General features: G+C 44.5%; 1 protein-coding gene across 2 annotated transcripts in view; it reads left to right on the forward strand.

Annotated features, from left to right (window-relative positions):
• The first annotated feature begins 353 nt into the window (after window positions 1-353).
• The window catches only part of slc38a4 (solute carrier family 38 member 4), a 37,658-nt gene continuing 24,717 nt past the window's right edge, over window positions 354-13,294 (forward strand). The window contains exon 1 of one of the 2 annotated variants that reach the window (XM_037121162.1): window positions 354-524. The gene's annotated coding sequence lies outside the window, so the exon portion shown is untranslated. Of the gene's footprint in view, window positions 525-11,871; window positions 11,974-13,294 lie in introns of those variants that run through there. The other variant, XM_037121161.1, reaches the window with a different exon arrangement.

Below are 13,294 nucleotides of genomic sequence, written 5' to 3' on the forward strand. Positions count from 1 at the left end.
TGTGTGGGGGGGGAGCTGCTCCTCGCCCTGCACACAACGTGGCCGGGGCGGGATGTAAACAAAGGATCCCGGGCTGGAAGCGGCCGCGATCATCCAATAAACCCTTCAATCTGACCTGAACAGCAGCAGCCCCCCCCCCCCCCACACACACACACACACACACACACACACAAACATGCGCAAACATGCGCACTGATTATTATATCCGCGGATAATACATTCACGGCGAACAAATGGGAACAATAAGAGACTCAATTGGAGGCAGTTGTCAATTGGCTCCACGGAGAAGGAGGGAGGAGGGGAAGGAGGGAGGAGGGAGGGATGGGTGAGGACCCCCCAGCAGCGCCCGGCGGTGTAACACGACGCTTCAGGAGTTGCCATCATCACATGGCAGATGGAAATTTCCACTCAGACTGCCTCGCTCGTTAAATGGGAAGGGTCTCCAACTCTCGTTCTCCACTAGTCCGCCTCCTCCTCGTCGTCGTCCGCCCGCGTACAGCTGTCCGCCGCTCCGAGAGCGTTAGGTAAGACCCCCCGACACACGGCTTTTCTTTATCCACGCATCCGATCCCGCACTTTTTTTTTTTTTTTTTTAATTTATGTTGCGGGGAGCTTCCGATCCGCTAAAACCCAACATGTGGTGCGACTTGATGCGTATTTGTCCCCAATTAAAGGGACGGGGTTTTTAAATTCTCATCATGTGTTTTAATGAGGTTTTTTTTTTAATTGATAATTAGACGAGGTAAAAACAGAGAGACTTGTTGCCGTCTTCTTTTATTCCCTTAACTCCCTCATTAGTTATGTTTGTCCCCCTGTGTAAACTCACACACTCGCGCTCTTGGAGAACAGTAGCGGCGTGTGTGTGTGTGTGTGTGTGTGTGTGTGTGTGTGTGTGTGTGAGGAGCGCTTCCTGCAGGGTGTTGCCTGGAGTCAGTGTGAAGCGGCGTTAAGCGCCAAACACGCGTCTTTATTTATCCAGGGCGAATCTCTCTTAATCTCCGGTGCGACTGTGATCATTTGCCGTCTGACTCTGGCAGCCGAAATGTGACTTTTTTCCCCCCCAAACTGAAGTCACCGTGTGGAGCTGCAGCTGCACCTCACAGGTTGTGTTTTGCATGCTGCGCTGCCTTTCCGCGTTCACTGAGAGAGAAAGAGGAAAACACACACACACCCGCACACACACACACACTAAAACACGCTAAACAAAGAAGTCTGTCACTTTTTCTGCACTTTGCATCACTCAGGCTGTTTTGCGCAGAAAAGGGAGAACCGAGTGTTTATTTTGAAGGGGTAACGTTTATTTTGAAGAGGAGGAATATGGTATAAGGCATGATTGATATGGCTCCTGGGTTTGCGTAACAGCAGTATGGACTGTGAATGTGGCCTGCAGAGTCTCACTGAGGGCTAATAAATATGTTATGACTGCAGTCACAGGCTGGAGCCGCTGCCAGGGGTCAGGATCTGGATGGAAATATTGTAAAAGAACAGGGGGAAAAAAAACTTGATTTGAAGCTCTCCACTCAGTGTTTTTGTCTCCTTCTTCTTCTGCCTTTTGCTGTTTGTCTCAACTCAGGATCTGCTTTTCCTCCGACTCTAAGAGCGCTCGGCAATCACTGCATCATTTAGTCACTGAGAGGGACTTGATGCTTTTCACAGGTCTTGCCCCCCCCCCAGGTTGTTGTCATTTTCTCCTGCAGTGATGCCTTATCTTCATCCTTTGAAGCCAACACACCCCTAATCCCGGCCCAGTCATGAGCCACCTCTCACGACTGAAAACAAAACAGTAGATTGGGCCAGGGGAATATCGTGGTTTCGGCGCATTGAAGTGGTGAGTTCGGTTTCTGTCGTCGCTCCTCCGACCGCTAAAAATACCCGGTTGCCACATGGTGACTGTGCATGTACGCTTAAGTTTCAGACCCCTCCGTGCACCTTGCTTACATAACTGATCAAGTAACGTCTACAGTTCTGAATGAAGCTCCACTGATGTCTTTGTCATATTGATTTTTAAGTTCTAAGTTGTTTCGTGGTGATGTTAAAAGGGCGCTTTGAAGTTTTTACGAGAACACATTCAGTGTTTTAATATTTACCGCATCAATGAGGTCGTGATGCAAACACAGACATGTTTATTTTTTTTCCACACGTGAATCAACAAGCTGTTCTCAGGGGGAAAATAACTTCCGCGGAACACTGTTTGAAGCTAGAAAGGTGGCAGGGTCCGCCACATATAAACAAAGTCAAAGCAGTACGAAATTGCGTTGTCCTTTAAGGTCAGTTGGTTTATTCAGTCATGAAATTAAAGAGGGGTATTCAGCGCTGCACTTCCATAAGTCTGGAAACTTGCAAGAGCCAGTTAAAAAACTCTTCACCCCCAGTATACAATGCACAGCTTTGTTCGAAAGTTTGGACTCTCTAAGCAAAGATATCCCTGATGATATCACGATGACATCATCGGAGTTATTAAACGTTAGAAAAGTTTCCAGAGTTATGGGAGATATTATGCAACTTTGATGAGTCCTTACTATGAGTAAACTGACCTTCATGTGTAAAGTCAGTGAAGGATCTAAAACATTTTGTTGAAGACGCCCGGCACAGTAACTTTCCAAGGCTGTGCAGTCGAGGGGGTTGCCAGGTTGGAACACCTGTCAGCGGGGCAGAGCCTGGCTGTGGATCCTCGCTCCTCACTGGCCGGTGGGAGACCTGAATGACACATGTAGGTCAGACCCTTCTGGACAGCTGTAAGGGGGGTTGAGGCTCTGCTGGCGCTGGCTTATATAACTTGGAGCATGAATGAGCCAGTGAGCCAGATGTAGAGTCGGTTTCAAAGGAGGCGATATCAATAACACAAAGACACAGTCAGGCTGCGCCACAATGTGGAGAAGCAGTTGGCGCTTTTCCAAAACACTGTCAACACGTTCAATTTAAAACCTGAGATGGCGGTACAATGTAAAGCCGCCTATTTTTACCTGCTTGGTAGCATAATTCATCAACTTGGAATGTGAGCTGACGACTCTCTCGGTGTTAACAAAGCAGCCATGTGCATCTTTAAGGGTTAGGGTTAGGCCTTTCTTTAATGCGACAAGTTGCTCAACCACGCGGGGAAATTCCCTTTTTCTCTCGGCCTCCACATGGAGGTCAGGGGTCGGCTGTGGGGGGGGTTCTGTGTCTCGCTGAGGATCCTGAACTCGAAGGAGTGTTTGCACACACGGCTGCTAGTTCACTAGACACACAACTTGTGATTGCTACTGACAAGAGAGTTTACCATTTTTTACGTTGTTTGTTTTAAAGAATATCATGAATATGAGAAGCTAAACAATCTAAGTGACCCTCAGATATCAGTAAAATTAGGACCTTTTGCGTTATAGGTCTGGAAAAATGTTGAGCTGTTTTGCTTGTTAACTCCCCTGAGAGTGCCAGAGTTGAGTTTCAATCACGAAGTCTACCTAACATGAAAAAAGATATCCCTGCAGCCAGGTTTAAAGAAAGAGTTAAAAGATTTGGACTCTTGTACTTGTTTTTCTTGCCTAGAGTTAAACGCGATGCTCATACTGCTACCAGTGGCAAGTTAGCTTGGATTAGCATGAAGTCTTGAAAACAGTGCGGAACAGCTTTACCCTTCAGTTTTTTGGACAGATCAAACAAATGAGATATGATGCGTTAATGAGTCCGCTTTAGAGGTGCGGGCCAGCAGCTTTTGTTTGCTTCAGACAGATCCAGGCTAGCCCTTTCTCGCTGTTTTAATTCCTGCTACTGAGCTAAGCTAGCTAGCTACTGAAGGTAGCTTTATCCACCTTATTCCTCACCCACATGATACCTTGCGCAACTGTTCGGCGCAGCTTTCGGTGAAATCCTTTCACTTGGCAAAGAAACCTATATAGGATCCTTGTCCCATAACAGGAACCGCCATTCTCCATGCTAACAGGATGCTAATCCTTTTTCTTAGAGAGGTTGCCACGGTGTATTAATCATTCCTGAAGATCTAGGGTCGTGACTTTATTGAGTAAATACCACTAACACTATTTTTATTGCTTAGCCCGCTTTGCTAATGCCTCCAAAGCCTTCAAAGTGCCGCAGGTGCGTCAGTTATTATGATACCGTGATAATTAGACTAGTTGTGCCAAGCATTTGGATGTGTCACCCATAATCGTTTCCCCAGTAACCTCCCCAACAAACTCAGGGATATTAACCACACAGTCACGGCAGTATCTTTGTCTCACATCCTCGCAAGAAAGCTAAAATATGTTCGAGTTGAACATGGCCATCTGCAACTGCTTGGAAACTGATCCAGGATTCAATATAAATCAGCAGTTAGGTATAAAAGTAATAAAATCTGAATGATGGGTAATCCTAGGGAGGGACGATGATTGGGGAGGTTAGGTGGTTAGTTCCTCGCTATCACTCTTTCAGTACGTTGCCTCTGAATAATCTGTAACTATGCCAGTTTAATGGTCACTGGTGCAACAGAAAATGAGTTATACTCAGAGAATGATGGTTATCAGGGAGGATAATGAAGTGTGTCAGAGCACAGGGCTTTTGAATGACCCGTTTTGCTAGAGATCGTGGACAGGGCCCGGACTCCTGGAAGTTTAGTTGCTGAGACGTGTTTTGAATTTACAGACCTTCAAAATGTCGTTAACTGTGTCCTCTCATCGCTTAATTTCTGATTACAGCCCATGTCGTGCTCGCGTGGTGGCAAAGTCATGCCATCTGACATCTGTAAATAAGCAGTCGGATTATTGCTTTGAATGGCGCTGTTTGTACATCGCTGCTCAACTCGAAAATGTACAATGTTCTGTACAGCCTGTTTGTCATGCTCTGTTTAATTTGGCCACAGTTCAGCATGGGGACAAACCAGAGAATCAACAAAAATAGCAGATTATTCTGTAAATGCGGTATCCTGCTGAATGAGCAGTCTGTCCCACATGCTTGATGGCCAATGATATCTTTGTACAGGTGACTTTACAAGCTTAGATATTTGGACAAAAACCACTGGCTGTACCCTCTCAAATTACACTTAGTGGTGTTTTTTTTTTCTTTTCCGTAATGCACATGCGGTGAAAAATAGCACAGACTCTCTTAGTCTTTTGGTTCCAGCGCAGTCAAACATAAACTGAATTCATCTAAATCTGTACCCTTGGAATAAACTTAAATAAAAGCCTCGGGGCCAGTAGACTTCGAGTGTCCTCCTCCTCCTCCTCTTCCTCCCCTTACTGACGTCAATGTCAAAACCTTGAGCTTTAAAATAATTACATATTTGTTACAGAGCAAGAAGACGCCGCCATCGTTTGCCAACACGAGCATCCAGATCGATACAAACTGATAAGATGGTTCTGCCGGAACGGGTTCACAAACAGGGTTAGGACACACCAGGCTTGTGTACAGAAGGCCAGTATGGTGTTTGCTAAAGGGTCAACTGGCCTTTAATGTCACATTACATCACTGGATTCACTTTTGTCCTTTCGTCTTTTCACTGCAGTTTGACTGTTTAGAACTTTATATTTGCTTATCGGGTTATCCTGGAACTTCAAAGTTTCAGCGTCAATCATAACACAAGGACACAGTGTCAGTTGTAATTAGAAACCCTGATTCATATGTTCGCAGTATTCTTTGTTTGTGACTTTTGTGACTTTCCAAGACTTTTCATCATAGTTAACCCGTTAGCTGCAGTTTTCCTCGTAGGTACTTGGAGTGAAAGGGAACAAAGATAAGCTCATTTTTGGTGCTCATTTCATTAAATGTCTTTAAAACCACCTGCAATGATTGATGATACTTAGTTATAGACATACAAGAGTGTGACAGTAAGAAATCACTTGGAACTGTCGGACAACAGAGGTGAGAGGAAGTCAAGGTTTTCTTAAACCTGCTCAGTTAATTCTGCTGGGGAGTACTGTGGTCTTATTGCTTTGCCTCATGTTTCCTCGTGTATTACTTCTCAGCAAATATGCCAAAATAAAATTTTTGTGCAGATGATACAGAAATTCTTCCCATTATGTTGAGAGCAGATCCATTGTTAAGCGACTTTTGCATCACGGTAGCAAAAATGAATATGTCATGTTCGCTGTTTGGTCAGGTTTAGGAAAACATGACCTTTATCTTTTAAACTTGGTCAATGCACTGTTCACACATTGTAAGATGAATCTATTACACACGTACTTCCAGAGTGGAATAGTTCAACATATATTGGATTGCCATGAAACTCTGCAGAGTGATTTATGATTTATGTTCTGATTATAAACCTGACTGACTTTGTGGACACTAGAACCAATCCTGTAGTTTTTTGCCAATTAGGAAGTGTTAGCATGCTAACATGCTAAACTGACATGGGGAACACGGTAAACATATATGCTAGGCATCAGGACATTTCGCATTTTCATGTTTTTCATGTTTTTATGCCAGCATTTCGCTCAAATTACCGCTGTCCCTACAATACCACAGAGCTGCAAAGCATGGCTGTCAAAGCGCTGTAAACATGTCTCGCACAGACCTTCGCTCAAATTATAGATACATCTGGACGAACAGCACATGAAGTCTGATGGAAGTCGTTGTAAAGAAAAATGGGGGAAAACGTGCAGCCACAGAGCTGCAGAGACTTTTACAGTGTTTACTTGAGTAGGTTGCAACTGTGAATGTAATATAGCAACATAAAATGGCGTGTCAGGTGACGGTTTGAAACAGGCGTGCAGTACCTGTCAGGCGATAAATGATGGCTCTGGCTGAAACGCTTGCATACCCTCCACGTGTACAGCTGGAGAGACAGAAATATGCACCTGAATGCCAAAACTGGACACCAGAGCTGTCAGGTTGGTACTTTATGACCACTGCCGTCTTTTAAAAATATCAGGAGGGCTGGATCAGATTTAGTAAATTCCGCGATGAGGGGATTCTAGGTTAAACGTGCTGTAAAATGTAGGGCAGGCCAAAATAAAGTGATTTTTCAATGGCAATCTGCAAGAAATGTTAAGCAGCTCTAACCTAAGCACAGAAGTGACCACATGATTTCTTGGAACCAGATGTTACTAGTGGACCATGACATGGCCTGATAGTCCACATGTTAAATGTGAAGGGGAAAAAAAAAAAAAAAGTTCAGAGGGAGGAGAGAGGGAGTCGTCTCAACTTGTCACAGATGATAAATTCCTCCCATGAGGAAGCGCAGACTGGATCATCTGGAGGACGTTGTGCGGTCCGCTCACACACAGATGTGTGTGGCTCTCAGCTCTGTATGATGTGGTTGTGTTTTGGTAGCCCCACCATTCGCCGCCCGGGGACTGAAATGCTACATATTATGACTGAGAAGAGGAGCCTCCGCAGCTGTAAATCTGCCCTACATGACATGCTTGATTCGTAGCTATGATCGGTCGGGTACGCTCTCACCACTTACATGAGAGCCGCGGCCTCAACAGGGTCACAAACGGACAGCTTTTCACATCTTGCAGCTGTCCTCATTGTAGATTGAAGGCTGATGACTTGACTTGACTGATTTCTTTTACCACTCTTCTCATAGAGTTGTCATCGAGGCAGTGCAGCGTCAAGTGCAGAGAAATATTGCATTTTGGGAAACTGACCTTGGGTATTTTTGTCGAGAACTGCGTGAGAAAATGAATACCACTCTCATATGTGCATGCTAAACATGAAGCTACAGCCGGTAGATTATTAGCTTAGCTTAGCTTAGCTTGTTATGCTAGCTCTTCCCCCTGTTTCTAGTCATTATGCTAAGCTAAGCCAATCAGACGCCATCTTATATGACGTGATATGAGAGCGGCATCCATCATCTCAACTTCTGGCAAAGAAAGAAAATGAGGGTATGTCCCACAATGCTGAAATGTTGTTTTAACTTGACCCCAGAGGAGCGAGAGGGGATTTAGGGTTCAGCCCACATCCTGAACATCAAACAGAAAGTGATTTTTAGCAAGTCATCCAGTGGACGCAAGATCCACCTTCCTCTCAGGGATTTGCGGCATGTTTTCACTGAGCTTGCCATGGATTCTTATGCAGCTGGAGCCAATTAGGCGACTAAGTTTCTGATTGACAGTTTTGGGTGGTTGTAATAATTGAGTCACTAGTGGTCGGAGAAGCGGGCTGATGATCTCCGTTCCCCATTGACAGCCACATTTGTATTTCCAAACCTTTTTATTACACTCACTCTGTGGCTTCCAGTAAGAGAAACTGCGGTTGCATTTGCAGCTCCGGTGACATGCGATCTTTTGAGAAACTGAAATGTGAAGCAAGCGTGCCTTGATAACTTTCCATTAACTCTGAGAACACTCACTCATGAACACCAGTTGCAAATACAGTTTGTTTGTCCTCAGCGGACCTTAAATGAAGTTAAAATGTTAGAAGTTACAATCAAGGACATGGCTCATTTACAGGTGCATCATTTTATTTTGGATTACTACAAGAGTGGGTTTACATGCACATCTGTTTTCTCTCACTGTGTAGTGCAGCAGCAGTGTATCCCACCTCTGTGTAAGATGCTCTGTCTCTTTAAGCCCCCCTCCAAATACCCAGAGTGCTCTAATTGGTCAGCTCACACACGGCTGAGCCATCACAGCTCATCATGTCTCTGGTTGGCTCTGTTTTGTTTTTTCTGTTCCAGTTAACGTGAATACAGACATAAATTATGCAAATGTGTGAGAGTGATGTCATGGAATTAAAGGCAGGACTACTGATGAGGCATATCAGGCGCTTCAGGAGCTGTGTTTTCTCTGAGAAATGAGCCCTGGACCAACTTTTAAGCCCTTTTTACATGAACAAGAGCCTCTATAACACACTGAAGGAAAGGAAAATACTTAAAAAGCTCAACAGGTCCCCTTTAAAACTGTTTTATCAGATGTGCGGTGTTAAACGTACGTATATATAAACGGTTTTTATGGCAGGAAAATAAAGCAGTGAACACTTTTCAACAAATAATAATGACTCAAGTGCCATGTGATGTTTGTCACCTCATATAACAGTCGCCCACTCGCAAGGAAGTGCGAAGCGCTGATGGATTTTCCACGCAGCAGACAGAAATATCTGCCGCCTCTGACCTGAGACATTCTTCCAGAGGTCGCCTTCCTTTCAAAGAGTGCAAAAGATTTATAGCATTGTTTAGAATTCACGCCCGTTTTCACCTTTCATGGTGTCCTACCCCTTTCAGATGGTCCAAGGATTACTTATCTTTAGTTTTACATTCATGCAGATTTTGGATGTCATCTGGCCAATGACTCGCCGGCACACTCTGTGTGGTATTTGCAGCCAGTCACATGGGGTTGCAAGGTTTAGGCTTAATTTAGAGGCCTTTCAGATGTCAGCTGACAAAGTTGTTGAGACGATCGGTAGCACAGCAAAATTAAAAAAAAAAAAAATACAGGCTGTTCTGGCTTTGGATGCAAGTGTGTGTCGGGGACTGATGGACCCACACAAACAATCAGAGGTACAAGAAGTGCATGTGTAACCCCCGCGGCGTCACGTGACAGATAGAGGAGGTTAACAACCCCGCGACACATGACGGAAACATCCTCCGTGGCCTCGTGTTAACTCGACAGTGAACCAGCCACCTCGAGGACCAGCCGCTGGGTGAAATAACAGCGTTGCCTCACCTCCGAAGCTTGTTTGAGCAACCACTATACCAAACCTTGTGTCAAAACAGAACCTAAAATGAAGGCGGCACGCCACACGGACACATGCTGTGGAAAAATTGAGCTAAGCGTCAAGGGAACCAAGATGTCCTGGCAAGCAAGGTGGACACTCTGAGGGAGATTTACCAAAATATTTAGTACAAGAGAGGCTTGGTTCCTGCACACTGGCACGGAACAGAAAACAAGGGACAGGATGAACAACACTTACTGGAAGGAGTCAGAAGAAAACCGAAAGAGTGGGAAAATGTTGGATGTCCTGAGAGAATTCGCATAAGATTTCTTTTACGCTGTAAAAGATATGAATGAGTTATTGTAGGACAGTACAGTTTTACCAAAATGTGTCAAGTAATCTGCACTCCAATGGGAAATCCAGTTGTGGTATTCAGTGAAAAATGAACCCACGGGTCGAATTTGATGAAGTAGAGGTTGAGATATTCCACATTTCCCCGCAAATCCTACTATTTCCATAATGCTCTATCTCTTTTTAGTCCTCCTCTGCTTGTTCGATGTCCCCACTTTGTATCCGAAACTTTCTGCCGATGATATCACCAAGGTCGTTTTGTCAGATGTTGCGAATATTCCCATACGGCGAGAGGAGACGTTAAGCAACAGTTTTCGGGGTCTAAACGGCGCATCTCACGACAAACGCATCCCCATGTGTGAAACTTGTGGAGTGCCCCTTTAAGTCTTGCTTAAAGTCAGCTGCAACTGTTTAGCCAAAGCTTTGTAACAGCTCTATTACAGTAAATGCAACCAATATTCTGAATTGATTTGAATTTCGTCTTTTTTTTTTTTTTTTTTTTTTAATTAAGCTCATCTCTAATTGTTTTAGTAATCAGTCATTTGAAGCAATTTTTGAAAGAAAAAAAATAAGCCAAAATTCCAGCTTCTTGAATGTGATTACAATCTGGTGTCTTTCCTCTTTCACAGTCAACCAAGTGTTGTGTCTTTGGGTTGTTGGACAAAACGAGGCTTTGGGGAAAACGCTGATGGACAATGTTGCACACCAAACACCTCATCTAAGAACGAGGGAATTAATCAACACATTAATCGACAGTGACAATAATTGTTTGTCGTGAGCTGTAGATGAATGCCTGCTTGGTCCATTAGGTCCACGTTGCTGATCCGTGAAAAAAAAAGGCTTTCATGCAAAATAATCACTCCTCATCCTGGTTAGACCAAAGACAATGTTCCTGCTCCAGTTGGACAGTGAAGTTATTCTACTCTATTCCATTCTGTTCCAAAGTTGCTGCACTGTCAGCTGAGAAAAGACTCACTGAAACCTCTTTAAAACCGACTGGATAACGTCAGTCGGTTTGAATCCAGCAGTTTTAGACTGTAAGCGGCTCACTGTTCAATAAATGTTCCAGCAGCTGATTTTGAGGGGGGAAAAAAAGACAGACAGGTTTTTTTCCTCACAAGGCCACGTGCCTGTTCCTCCGATTTTGGACAAAGCTACAAAGTGGACGGCGATAAAGCCTCATCCCTGACATGAACATGACCTTGGGCACAGCGACATCTCCCACGCCGTCCTCTGATTGGCCGTCCGGTGGCACAGCCTACCCGGAAAAAAAAAAAAAAAAACCTCTGACAGTTCGCCTCGCGGCCCGTGGGCTGATGCATGTAGGCTGAATGTGCAAACAATCGTGCGTATGTTTGTTGGTACAAAAGAAGGCGAGCGATGTGTGTGTGTGCTCATCGATCCACCTGTGTCACCTCTCGTCAGTTTGGTCTGCGTAATTTTGCGCTGGCATGAAACTGGATGGTCATGTGGTCGGTCATGTGATCACATCTTGAAGGGGCTTCTGGGTAATAAACAGCAGTGATGCTCTCTGGTGTACGTCAGTGTTCAGCCTGGTCGTGGTGAACGTTCAGACGATACAATTTAAATTCTTCATCATTTCCATTCACTCTCATCTATCTATCTATCTATCTATCTATCTATCTATCTATCTATCTATCTATTATATTTAAACTATTTCACTATCATTATATATTTTTTCTAATGAAAGAGATTATACTTTTTTTTTTTTGTGACTATCCAAAATTATTTGGCCTTCCTGCTCATTTTCATCAAGGCAGACGTGTGTGTGTGTGTGTGTGTGTGTGTTTGTGTTTCTGTGTAACCGGGAACTAACAAGGGTGTGCTCAAAGGAGGAGGGGTCTGAGCGAACCCCCGGCCGCCCTCATTGGTCGACGGAGGCCCTCCCTCCTCCCTTTTAAAAGGCTGCTTTCTCACCTGAGTTACAAAAGAGCTGCAGCTCCTCACCCCGCTCGCTGGTTCTATCGTCCGTCTCAGAACACACAGTCGCTCTCAGAGAAAACAAAGGAACAAATCCCTCTGTAAGGAAGCCCTGAAGTGAGTATGCCCGCTTTGCATAAAGAATGTAAACAATGCATGTAAATAAGGCAGGTCTGACACTGAGGGGAGTCAAGCAAAGAAATGAGAAATTACTCTCAGAACTTTCTTTACTGTTTTTTAAGCAGAAGTCTTTTTTTAATCTCTTGTTGCTGCTGCAAGGCGAGTTTGAGGAACACACAGTTCTTCTTGTATTTAGTGTGTTTCTTTTTTCTTTTTCTTTTTTTAACTGTGAGTCAAGCAGACCAGAGTTTCTGCAGTGCAGTGCCTTGCAGGAAGGAATTTTTGCTGGATGGTAGTGGCTGATGCAAGAGTTTGTTTGGGTGGAGGATGCATGAGGCAGTGCTCTCAGAGCAGAGAGAGAGACATGGACGAATGTTTTCTGAGTCACAGTTGAAGTTGGGAGGATGTAAAAACCGAGAGACTGGGAGCAATTCTGAGCCTTTTTTTTCCTCTTCTCACTCCGTTGGAGCTTTTCTGTTTCGGTGCACCAAATTTCGTTTTCACAATGAACGTTCGATCCGACCGCATGGAAGCTGGAGGATGTTCTGTAAAGCCGGATGCATCTGAGCCCCTTCACCTCTCATTGAAGCATTTTTTCGTGATCTTTTGGCTCGACACTTGTTGAGATTCTTGATTCAGAATGAAGTTCAGTTTTCTCTCTGCAGACAGCAGGAAGTGTGATTACTGATAAGTTTTGCTTGCTTCTTCCTGTTGTCTAATTTCACCAGCCACTGTACCTATTTGCATGCTTGCCTCTGCTTTAAAATCTGCAGCACAGTTCACCAACTCATACGTATTTCTTCCCCGCCGACGATTTCTCAGATTGAGGCTCGGGTTGAATGAATGAATTTGTGTGAAGGTTAAAAAGCTGCTGAAGCTTGAAGCAGTGTGATTTGGCCAGTGTCTGGTCCGGCTTCATTCACATTCAAATGACCAGCTGTAAACACATGTGCAAAGGCATCCCAGGACACAGGGTCCAAGGGATGCATCCGTCCGTGGACAGACAGAGTTTACTTCTTTTTATCTCTTGTCTCTGTAATTTCATTTGTGACCTTCACTTTTAGCTGTTTCGTTGGCATTTTGTGTTTTTGTGTGGAATGCAAATGGACCCGAAAGTCTTCTCCTCAGCCCGAGTGGCCGTTTTGCAAATGGGTTTCTTCTCTTTGGGAGGACTGAATGTAAGCAGGGGAAGCCAGCTCCACGATTAAGTGGTCACTCAAGACGAATCTACACACATTATGTTAATTGTAGGTGTGAGCCGCGGCCCTGTCTCAGCCGGTCTGATACCGAGCCTGCCGCATGGCACGCTGCCAAACGT

Source organism: Acanthopagrus latus, chromosome 14 (assembly GCF_904848185.1).
Source record: "Acanthopagrus latus isolate v.2019 chromosome 14, fAcaLat1.1, whole genome shotgun sequence".
NCBI classification, from domain to species: domain Eukaryota; kingdom Metazoa; phylum Chordata; class Actinopteri; order Spariformes; family Sparidae; genus Acanthopagrus; species Acanthopagrus latus.